The sequence below is a fragment of the Vidua chalybeata genome, unplaced genomic scaffold, assembly GCF_026979565.1.
Source record: "Vidua chalybeata isolate OUT-0048 unplaced genomic scaffold, bVidCha1 merged haplotype scaffold_222_ctg1, whole genome shotgun sequence".
In the NCBI taxonomy this organism is placed as follows: domain Eukaryota; kingdom Metazoa; phylum Chordata; class Aves; order Passeriformes; family Viduidae; genus Vidua; species Vidua chalybeata.
Genome location: NW_026530369.1, coordinates 29,370 through 40,164, shown reverse-complemented (window position 1 = coordinate 40,164; position 10,795 = coordinate 29,370). Strand labels below are relative to the sequence as shown.

General features: G+C 53.6%; 2 long non-coding RNA genes across 2 annotated transcripts; one reads left to right on the top strand and one right to left on the bottom strand.

Annotated features, from left to right (window-relative positions):
• Nucleotides 1–3,106: 3,106 nt before the first annotated feature.
• Nucleotides 3,107–5,023, bottom strand: LOC128783353 (uncharacterized). Its single transcript, XR_008429106.1, has 2 exons — nucleotides 4,982–5,023; nucleotides 3,107–3,293 (listed from the first exon to the last, which is right to left on the bottom strand). It is a non-coding gene; the product is annotated as an uncharacterized LOC128783353 (long non-coding RNA).
• Nucleotides 5,024–8,620: 3,597 nt separating this feature from the next.
• LOC128783352 (uncharacterized) lies at nucleotides 8,621–9,605 on the top strand. Its single transcript, XR_008429105.1, has 2 exons — nucleotides 8,621–9,039; nucleotides 9,147–9,605. It is a non-coding gene; the product is annotated as an uncharacterized LOC128783352 (long non-coding RNA).
• Nucleotides 9,606–10,795: the final 1,190 nt, after the last annotated feature.

Genomic DNA, 10,795 nt, shown 5'->3' with positions numbered 1-10,795 from the left:
TGTTACGTGTAAGTTTTTTGATTTGCAATTTAGTGTTTGTAAAGGATAAGGTTAGTTGTGAGGAGGTATACAAACGAGACACGTTGAAAAGAGATTTTTCGGGTTGGTGACTGATAAACAGAGCGTATTTGGACGTGGGGTTTTAGTTAGTGTTACTTGTTTGTTCTGTTTTGGTTGTGGAACTATTTCTTTTAGGGTTTTTTTGTGTGTTTTAAATAAGGCTTGACACAGTGAGTAGGACTCGTGTGTGATTTTTCTTTTTTTTAAGTGTGAAAACTTAAGTATAACGTGTTCTTTAGGTTATGAAATTGACGGGACTACTTTATCGGCTACTTACTGAGTCTTGTAGTTGAGTAGGTTTTTATAACTCTGATTTTGAAATCAAAGAAGAAAACTGAGGATACGAAGGAGGTTATCTCCTTCTAGGACAGAAAGGGTTTAGCGCAGAAACTGCTGGGTCTAATGTGGCGCGGGGGTTTCCGTGCGCCGGCCGGGCCGGGCGCGGGGCTCGGCGGCAGGAGAGCGGCGAGCTGTGCGCGTGCGCGGGAGGCGCGCTGCCGCGGGGAGCCGAGCGGAGCCGAGCGGAGCGAGCGGCTCCGAGTTGAGCCGAGCCGAGCTGCGCCGAAGAGGCGAATCCAGCCGAGTCTAGTGGAGAACAGCCGAATGTAGGCGAGGAGCCGAGCGGGGCCGAACCGAGCCGAGCTCCGCCGAGCGCAGCATCCCGAGCAGGGCGGGCCGCCGGGGCGGGCTCGGGGTGGATCGGCGCTCTCTGAGGCTCCCCCTCTTGTCCCTCTCTCTACCAATCCTTCTTCCTTTCTTCCTCCTTCCCGTATTCCCCTTCTTTCTCTCTCTATCCCTTAGTTCCCTCTCTCCCCAAAGCCGACCCCTTTCTCTCCCTTTTCGGTCTCCCCTCCCGTCCCCCCCTCTACCCTTCCTTCCTCCTCCCCGTATTCCTGTTCTTTGTCCGCGGACCCTCCCCTCCTCTCCCTCCCTCGCAAACCCGACCCCCACTGCCCTGTCCCTATCCCGCTCCTCCGTTCTATTCCTCTTCTCTCCCTCCTCTGTGCACCGTCCCTCTTCCCCGCTCCCGGCCTTTCCCTTGCCCTCCCGCTTTCCTCCACAGCCCGACCTCCCTCCCTCCCTACCCTTTCTCATGCCCTGCTAGCCCTCTTCTCTTCCCGTCGCCCCGTTCCTTCTTTCCCCGCAGCCGCGGGGCCGGGGGCGCCGGAGAATAAAGCCCAGAGGGCCGGAGCCCGGCGCCCCTGGGCCCTTGCGGGAGTCCCCGCACGGGGCCGGAGGCTCTCGGCGGATCCCCCCGTGCCGGTCAAACCCCGCCCGGCCCCGCCGGACCTGCGGCTTTGCCGGCATCGCGCTGAGAGCGGCCCCCGCTCTGTGCCGTGCCGTCCGTGCCGCGTCCCCGCCGTCTCTGCCGCTCCCTCTCTCTGCTCCTCGCCCGTGACAGCGAGGCTGGGCAGGAGCTTCGACCCTTCTGGGGGCTGCCCCCCTTTCTTGTTGCGGCAGAGTCCCTTTCGGGGGGAATGTACATGTGGAAAGGGATGGAAGCAAGTGCTGGGCTGCTGTCCAGGGCAGTTAGACTCGTTCTGTGCCTTCTTTGGGGGCCAGGAAAAAGGGGTGAAGACTCGGGGCTCTGGTGTCATTTGGGGCACCCTAAGGTCCCTAGGAGAGGGACGCACGCTACGGCGGAGGAGCAGGTGGGTGGTGAATGAGGGGGGGTCCTGCCGGGTGCCGTCCCCCCGAGGGACCCAAAGCTGCCCCAAAATGCACAGGAAGGGGGGTGTGTAGAATACTACTAAATCCTGGCAAATGTTTCGTTTTTATAGGTATTGGTAAAAATAGGAAAGTATTGCTAAATTCATTTGGAAAGAAACCCTCTCTCTATCCACTCATTTGTATCCAGGAATGTAGGAAACTCTGACTGGGCATGGGTAGTAGTTTTGAAAATAATGCCATAACGTTTTGATCTAGGAATGAACCAAGCAAGTGCCCTGAAACCATCAGAACAGCTGCAGGGGCTGAAGGGAATAGAAAGGGCGCTCTGGCACCTTTTGCCTCCATTCTCTGCCAGTCCCCAAAACGTGTCGCAGTCCCGTAAGAGGCGTTTGTCATCCAGACTGCCAAAATGAAGACCTGTAAAATCCTAGCTCTGCCTTTTGTTTAACGTGTTTTTACTTCATATTTATGTCATCACAGAAAGCAAGGAAAGGAGAAATGTGACTGGTTCCCACTATTGCTGTGTGCAGGCATTTTGAAAGGCTGGTGTACTTATGTTCTCTTTTTCCACTCCAAGCTTGACTTTTCCCCTCCTTTTTCGAGGTCTGCTGCTTTGGGTGTCCCAAGGAGGGCTGGGTTCCTCAGCAGGGGTCTTAGGAGCTGGTGCTGATTCTGCTTTTTCTGAAGGTGTATCAAAGTGTGCTTCCAAAATGACTATTTTCTCCACTGGAAAGCTTTCCCTCAATGACCATCAATGCATGTGCGTGTTTTAATCGTCTAATCAGACGGACTAAGAAAAGCCAACACCCCTAGTGGATTTCTGCTTGGTGTGTGTCTGTGAGAAGTGGGCTGTGTGCTGGACAGGGAGAGGCGCTGGCAACAGCGCCAGGTGTGAGCTGTGAGGATGATGAGGGCTCAGAGCAGCCCCAGGTGTGAGCTGTGAGGATGATGAGGGCTCAGAGCAGCCCCAGGTGTGAGCTGTGAGGATGATGAGGGGGCGGCTCCTGCCGGCGGCTGTTTTAGGGGGTTTGCCTCAGCTCACTCTTGCATGGAGCTGTTGGAGAAGAAGAGTTTGGGGGGGGGCTCCCGGCGTTGTCTCATGGAAGGACGGTGAGAGCTTCAGACAGGGTCTGGGGGATCGCTTGGATACCTGGAGCATTGCTCAAAGGAGGTGCCGAGGGACAAACCTTTGTGCCGGGAAAAAGCAGCCAAACAGGTGAGACGGTGTGCCTTTGTAGCGGGGACTTTTCTCCTTTCCCTTTTAAATTTCGTTTTGCCAATCCCTCCCCATTGCTCCCCGAAAAAAAAAAAAAAACCCCACCAAAAAACGCCAAAACCAAAAAAAAAAAAAAAACCAAAAAAAAAAAAAAAACCAAACAAACTAGGGTTTATTAAGACAAAAGAAATTCAAAATGAGGGAAGCAACTTCTCTTCCATTATTGCCTGTGTTTGAACTGGGTGGGATTCCCGTGCACTCGTGGTTTTGAGGGTCTTGATTGAAGGAAAACATGCCTTTTCCAGGGTGTTAGGGGTATCCCGGGGTGGCAGCGAATCCCTGTGTTCTATTTCAAATAGAAGGGGAAAAATATTGTTGTTGTATGCTGGGTTTTGACTTGAGGGTAGCCCCCCCCCCCCATTTTCATCATCCTGAGGTTTAAATGGAGGGGGTAGTTGGTAGGGGACGTGTTGTCCGTCCTTGTAAAGGGTTTGGATTGCGGTAAAAATCCCCCTTTTACCATCATTTGAGGAAAGTACTTTCTTTTCTGCTCTTATAGGGGCTGAAACTGAAGGGGAGAACACATTTATTTGCCCTTGTTGAAGTGAGGCGAGCACCTGAGTGTGGAGTAAGTTCCGGGGGTTGAATTGAAGGAAGCTGCAGCTCTCGCAGCGTTTGAAGGGTTGGAATCGGGCTGTGCCGCTGCATTGGAGGGCGCTTCTTGTGCCCCTGGCCCGGCAGCCAAGGCTGTGGCGCGGGAGCTGCTGGCGTTGCCTGGGGAGCTGCCGAGGTGGAAGGGGACTTGGGCGCGGCGGGGCTGGCGCGGGACTGCCGGAGCCGCGCCGGAGCGAGGCGTGCGGAGCCGAGGGGAGCTTTGCCGGGCCGGCGGGCGGGAGAGGCGGCGCGGGCGCTGCGCCGGTGCCGGCCGGTGCCGGCCGCTCCGGGCGCGGGGCTCGGGCGCGGCCGGGGCCCCCTGCAGCCCTCAGGAGCCGCCGGAGGAGCCGCTTTCTTACCGGAAGCTGCGTTCCGCCCGGTGCCGGGAGCGCGGCTTTTAATTTTCCAAAGTTCCTTGATGTTGTGACTTTGAGGTGGTTTTTAGGAATTGATTGTATCGTTTTATTTTGTTCGTAATTGATGTATGATAACGGACATGGTGTACTTCTTGAATGTTATGGTTCTTGTTTCAGGTGCTGATGGCAAGGGTTTTTTGGGATTGAGTTTTGTTGAATATTTTTTGTTGTGGAATTTGCTAGTTTTTTTTTTGTTTTCATTTTTTTTTTACTATGTAGTAATATTTTTATGCTATAAAAATATAATTAAAACAGTAAAATTTTAAGAGGATCTGTTGTTTAAGGTCTACAAAAGTCTATATGGGTCATACCATGAAGTAGAGGGTAGGTTTATAATTCTGCTGGAGTGGGTTTTTTAAGTGTGAGTATGTAGTGTTCGTTGTGATGGGTTTTAGGTACTGTCCTGTAGTTAATCAGTGAGGTATTTATAATATTGGAAATTGCATTATTATTTATAGTATAATAGAGGTTTTATTCATTTAGTTTGTTTGCCTGTCGTGTATGTTTTGTTTGTTGTTGCAGAGAATCTGTGAAATACTGATTATGGTAACAGGTTTCTTTGGTGTTCTTGATTGTAGCTGAGCAAGGGGCCACAGTCGGTGACTCTAGGAAACTGCCAGTGGGCGAGGCGGCCTTCCTCGGCACCGGACGTGGATTCTCGTCCCCGGACGTCCGAGAGATAAGTCGAGGGCTGGGACCCTGAGAGGGGATGGAAGCGAGGCGCTGGGAGGGCTTTTGGAGGCAGCTTTGGAGATGGGGATGGCCCTTTAGGCCACATAAAGGAAAAGCCTCACAGTGCTGAAGTGCTCAGGGCAGAGCAGTGCCGGTGCACGGTGTGTCACTTGTCTGTCGTGCCTTCTGTGTCTTTTGCCTTAGTCCTTTGAGGGGCTTATCGGAAGCCCGGGCGTCCATCTTTGCATCTCTCATCTCTGTGTTCCTCGGCCCCGTGCCGATTCCTTCTTACCTTTGGCTCGGGAGCCCGGACAGGCCTTGGAGTAGCATCCGGTCAGATGTCTTTTGAGGTCTTGTTCTGGGCTGTTCTCGACAGCTGTGATTTGTGACAATTGTGACGGCAAGGATGCGTTCTAGCAGATTAGGACTCGTAGCGATGCGGAGATCCGTAGAGCATTCTGACGCTAGGATTCTCGGGCATCCTTCTCTGCCTTGCTTGGAATAGGTCATTCAGTTAGCATCTTGTTCCTGCAGGGTTCTCTGCGCCTTAGAGGCTCGCCATCAGTCTCAGCTAGGTCATCTCATTCTGCAGTCTCTGGCTCCCTGAGGGCATTCTTCTCGCTCAGAGCTTTCTCCCCCTGTTGTGTCCCCTTGTTTGTCTTGTTCTGTGTCACGGGTGTCTGGGTATTTGGTCTGGAGCTGCTCTGCCCTGCTGCATAGCGTGGTGTAGGTCTAGAATGGGGCGTGTCCTGGGGCCTGGAAATTTGTAATGTGGGGTGTATTTGGACTCTAGATGGGATCTGTAGATTGATGAAGGCTATCTGGAGCTGTTAAGTTATCCTGCAGTGCTCTGACTTTTGTCCTCACGTTCTTTCAGACGCAGCCAGATGGAATCCGTGGCAGAGGGCCCCGTCCCGGGTGAGGGGGGTCCCGCGAGAAGGTCAGTCACCGTTTGTCTTTGCAGGGGGAGTATAAATGGTGCCTCTGTATTACAGCTATTTTCTTTGTTGTTATTTTTAGGAACTAAAGCCGGATACTAGCGGTCAAGGTAAGTGGGCAAGGTGAGCAGTGAGCGGTGGCAGGCAGCAGTTGTTCTTGCTCCGGTCTCAATTCCCGGTGCAGCTCTTAGGCTCCGTTCTTGTTTGCGTGCTCTAGGCGGTCCGCTCGTATTACGCCGAGACCCCCCTCAGCAACGGGGCCGCAGACCCCCGCTTGGTCACTCTCGTGGGAATTTGGGAAGCAGCGCACGGATCTGTGATGAAGCCTTGATCTTTGACATTTGAAGGTGTCACCCGGGGAGCCTTCAGGAGCGGCCGAGGAGTTGCTGTAAGTCGGGGAGCTAGGGAGGAGGAGCCAGGGTCCACTCGAGTTTCAGCGATGCCACGTCACCTCGTCTCCTCTTCACCCAGGCAGACCCTGCCGCGAGGGCATCGGCCTCCGGGCGCGGCCAGATGAGGCGGACGTTCTTAGGAGAATGGTGAGTAGCAGAATTGTTATTGGTTATTGGCCGCTGTGCAGCTAAGATCCTGCAGTGATGTTTGGTGTTCTTGATTGTAGCTGAGCAAGGGGCCACAGTCGGTGACTCTAGGAAACTGCCAGCGGGCGAGGCGGCCTTCCTCGGCACCGGACGTGGATTCTCGTCCCCGGACGTCCGAGAGATAAGTGGAGGGCCGGGACCCTGAGAGGGGATGGAAGCGAGGCGCTGGGAGGGCTTTTGGAGGCAGCTTTGGAGATGGGGGTGGCCCTTTAGGCCACATAAAGGAAAAGCCTCACAGTGCTGAAGTGCTCAGGGCAGAGCAGTGCCGGTGCACGGTGTGTCACTTGTCTGTCGTGCCTTCTGTGTCTTTTGCCTTAGTCCTTTGAGGGGCTTATCGGAAGCCCGGGCGTCCATCTTTGCATCTCTCATCTCTGTGTTCCTCGGCCCCGTGCCGATTCCTTCTTACCTTTGGCTCGGGAGCCCGGACAGGCCTTGGAGTAGCATCCGGTCAGATGTCTTTTGAGGTCTTGTTCTGGGCTGTTCTCGACAGCTGTGATTTGTGACAATTGTGACGGCAAGGATGCGTTCTAGCAGATTAGGACTCGTAGCGATGCGGAGATCCGTAGAGCATTCTGACGCTAGGATTCTCGGGCATCCTTCTCTGCCTTGCTTGGAATAGGTCATTCAGTTAGCATCTTGTTCCTGCAGGGTTCTCTGCGCCTTAGAGGCTCGCCATCAGTCTCAGCTAGGTCATCTCATTCTGCAGTCTCTGGCTCCCTGAGGGCATTCTTCTCGCTCAGAGCTTTCTCCCCCTGTTGTGTCCCCTTGTTTGTCTTGTTCTGTGTCACGGGTGTCTGGGTATTTGGTCTGGAGCTGCTCTGCCCTGCTGCATAGCGTGGTGTAGGTCTAGAATGGGGCGTGTCCTGGGGCCTGGAAATTTGTAATGTGGGGTGTATTTGGACTCTAGATGGGATCTGTAGATTGATGAAGGCTATCTGGAGCTGTTAAGTTATCCTGCAGTGCTCTGACTTTTGTCCTCACGTTCTTTCAGACGCAGCCAGATGGAATCCGTGGCAGAGGGCCCCGTCCCGGGTGAGGGGGGTCCCGCGAGAAGGTCAGTCACCGTTTGTCTTTGCAGGGGGAGTATAAATGGTGCCTCTGTATTACAGCTATTTTCTTTGTTGTTATTTTTAGGAACTAAAGCCAGATACTAGCGGTCAAGGTAAGTGGGCAAGGTGAGCAGTGAGCGGTGGCAGGCAGCAGTTGTTCTTGCTCCGGTCTCAATTCCCGGTGCAGCTCTTAGGCTCCGTTCTTGTTTGCGTGCTCTAGGCGGTCCGCTCGTATTACGCCGAGACCCCCCTCAGCAACGGGGCCGCAGACCCCCGCTTGGTCACTCTCGTGGGAATTTGGGAAGCAGCGCACGGATCTGTGATGAAGCCTTGATCTTTGACATTTGAAGGTGTCACCCGGGGAGCCTTCAGGAGCGGCCGAGGAGTTGCTGTAAGTCGGGGAGCTAGGGAGGAGGAGCCAGGGTCCACTCGAGTTTCAGCGATGCCACGTCACCTCGTCTCCTCTTCACCCAGGCAGACCCTGCCGCGAGGGCATCGGCCTCCGGGCGCGGCCAGATGAGGCGGACGTTCTTAGGAGAATGGTGAGTAGCAGAATTGTTATTGGTTATTGGCCGCTGTGCAGCTAAGATCCTGCAGTGATGTTTGGTGTTCTTGATTGTAGCTGAGCAAGGGGCCACAGTCGGTGACTCTAGGAAACTGCCAGCGGGCGAGGCGGCCTTCCTCGGCACCGGACGTGGATTCTCGTCCCCGGACGTCCGAGAGATAAGTCGAGGGCCGGGACCCTGAGAGGGGATGGAAGCGAGGCGCTGGGAGGGCTTTTGGAGGCAGCTTTGGAGATGGGGGTGGCCCTTTAGGCCACATAAAGGAAAAGCCTCACAGTGCTGAAGTGCTCAGGGCAGAGCAGTGCCGGTGCACGGTGTGTCACTTGTCTGTCGTGCCTTCTGTGTCTTTTGCCTTAGTCCTTTGAGGGGCTTATCGGAAGCCCGGGCGTCCATCTTTGCATCTCTCATCTCTGTGTTCCTCGGCCCCGTGCCGATTCCTTCTTACCTTTGGCTCGGGAGCCCGGACAGGCCTTGGAGTAGCATCCGGTCAGATGTCTTTTGAGGTCTTGTTCTGGGCTGTTCTCGACAGCTGTGATTTGTGACAATTGTGACGGCAAGGATGCGTTCTAGCAGATTAGGACTCGTAGCGATGCGGAGATCCGTAGAGCATTCTGACGCTAGGATTCTCGGGCATCCTTCTCTGCCTTGCTTGGAATAGGTCATTCAGTTAGCATCTTGTTCCTGCAGGGTTCTCTGCGCCTTAGAGGCTCGCCATCAGTCTCAGCTAGGTCATCTCATTCTGCAGTCTCTGGCTCCCTGAGGGCATTCTTCTCGCTCAGAGCTTTCTCCCCCTGTTGTGTCCCCTTGTTTGTCTTGTTCTGTGTCACGGGTGTCTGGGTATTTGGCGTGGAGCTGCTCTGCCCTGCTGCATAGCCTGGTGTAGGTCTAGAATGGGGCGTGTCCTGGGGCCTGGAAATTTGTAATGTGGGGTGTATTTGGACTCTAGATGGGATCTGTAGATTGATGAAGGCTATCTGGAGCTGTTAAGTTATCCTGCAGTGCTCTGACTTTTGTCCTCACGTTCTTTCAGACGCAGCCAGATGGAATCCGTGGCAGAGGGCCCCGTCCCGGGTGAGGGGGGTCCCGCGAGAAGGTCAGTCACCGTTTGTCTTTGCAGGGGGAGTATAAATGGTGCCTCTGTATTACAGCTATTTTCTTTGTTGTTATTTTTAGGAACTAAAGCCAGATACTAGCGGTCAAGGTAAGTGGGCAAGGTGAGCAGTGAGCGGTGGCAGGCAGCAGTTGTTCTTGCTCCGGTCTCAATTCCCGGTGCAGCTCTTGGGCTCCGTTCTTGTTTGCGTGCTCTAGGCGGTCCGCTTCTGTTACAACGAGACCACATCCACAAGTGGCCAATGGACCCCGGTTTTCACTTCTGTGGGAATTGATATTGTGAATTAAATTTTTTTTGGAATGTGTGGGTATTTTGTGTTGTTTTTGATATATTATTGTTTTAAATTATAGGTGTCATATTTTGAGGTAACTTCTTTGTGGTTTCAGGTTTTTTTTTGTTTGTTTATTTTTTTGTATGTAATTATTTTTCATGGATTTATTTTTAATGTCTTTTGTAATTTGTAGTATTGTAATTTAATTGTCATTTGGGATAAGAGTGTATAAATGTTATTTTTTGTTTATGTTATGTGGAGGAATTTTTGTATTTACTGTTTGAATTCTGTGAGGGATAAGGTTAGATGTGAAGAGGTATACTTAACAAGGCATTTAGAAAATAGATTTTTAGGATTGGTGACCAATAAACATGGTGTGTTTGTATGGGTGGTTTTAGTTAGTGTTACTTGTATGTTTTGTTTTGGTTGTGGAATTCTTTATCTTGGGTTGTTTTGGTTTTGTTTTTTTTTAAGCATTTTACATAAGGGTTGACATAGTGAGTAGGACTCTTGTGTGGTCTATTTTTCGTGGAAAGATAAGTATATTTCAGGTTATGAAATTTATGGGACTACTTTCTTGACTACTTACCAAATCCTTTTTAGGCGAAGTTTTTTTTATACTCTGATTTTGAAATCAATGAAGAAAAATGAGAAAACGCAGGAGGTAGATAAGTTTTTTTCTTCTAGGACAAAAAGGGTTTAACACAGAAACTGCTTGGTCTAATCTTACGCGGGGGGTTTCCGTGCGACAGTCGGGCCGGCCGCGGGGTTCGGCATCAGGAGAGCCCCGAGCTGTGCGCGCTGAACGGGAGGCGGCGCCGCCCCCAGGGAATGGAACGGATCCAAGCTGAGCCGGACCGAGCCGAGTTGATCCGAACGCAGTGAGCGGAGCCGAGTTTCACCGAGCCGCGCTCCGCCGAGCGCAGCATCCCGAGCAGGGCGGGCCGCCGGGGCGGGCTCGGGTGGAGTCGGGGCTCTCTGAGGCTCCCTCTCATGTTCCTCTCTCTACCGCTCCTTCCTCCTCCCCGTATTCCTGTTCTTTCTCTCTTTCCCCCATTTCCCGCTCTCCCCAAAGCCGGCACCTTTCCCTCCCTTTTCGGCCTCCCCTCCCGTCCCCCCCTCCCTCTACCCTTCCTTCCTCCTCCCCGTATTCCTGTTCTTTGTCCGCGGACCCTCCCCTCCTCTCCCTCCCTCGCAAACCCGACCCCCACTGCCCTGTCCCTATCCCGCTCCTCCGTTCTATTCCTCTTCTCTCCCTCCTCTGTGCACCGTCCCTCTTCCCCGCTCCCGGCCTTTCCCTTGCCCTCCCGCTTTCCTCCACAGCCCGACCTCCCTCCCTCCCTACCCTTTCTCATGCCCTGCTAGCCCTCTTCTCTTCCCGTCGCCCCGTTCCTTCTTTCCCCGCAGCCGCGGGGCCGGGGGCGCCGGAGAATAAAGCCCAGAGGGCCGGAGCCCGGCGCCCCTGGGCCCTTGCGGGAGTCCCCGCACGGGGCCGGAGGCTCTCGGCGGATCCCCCCGTGCCGGTCAAACCCCGCCCGGCCCCGCCGGACCTGCGGCTTTGCCGGCATCGCGCTG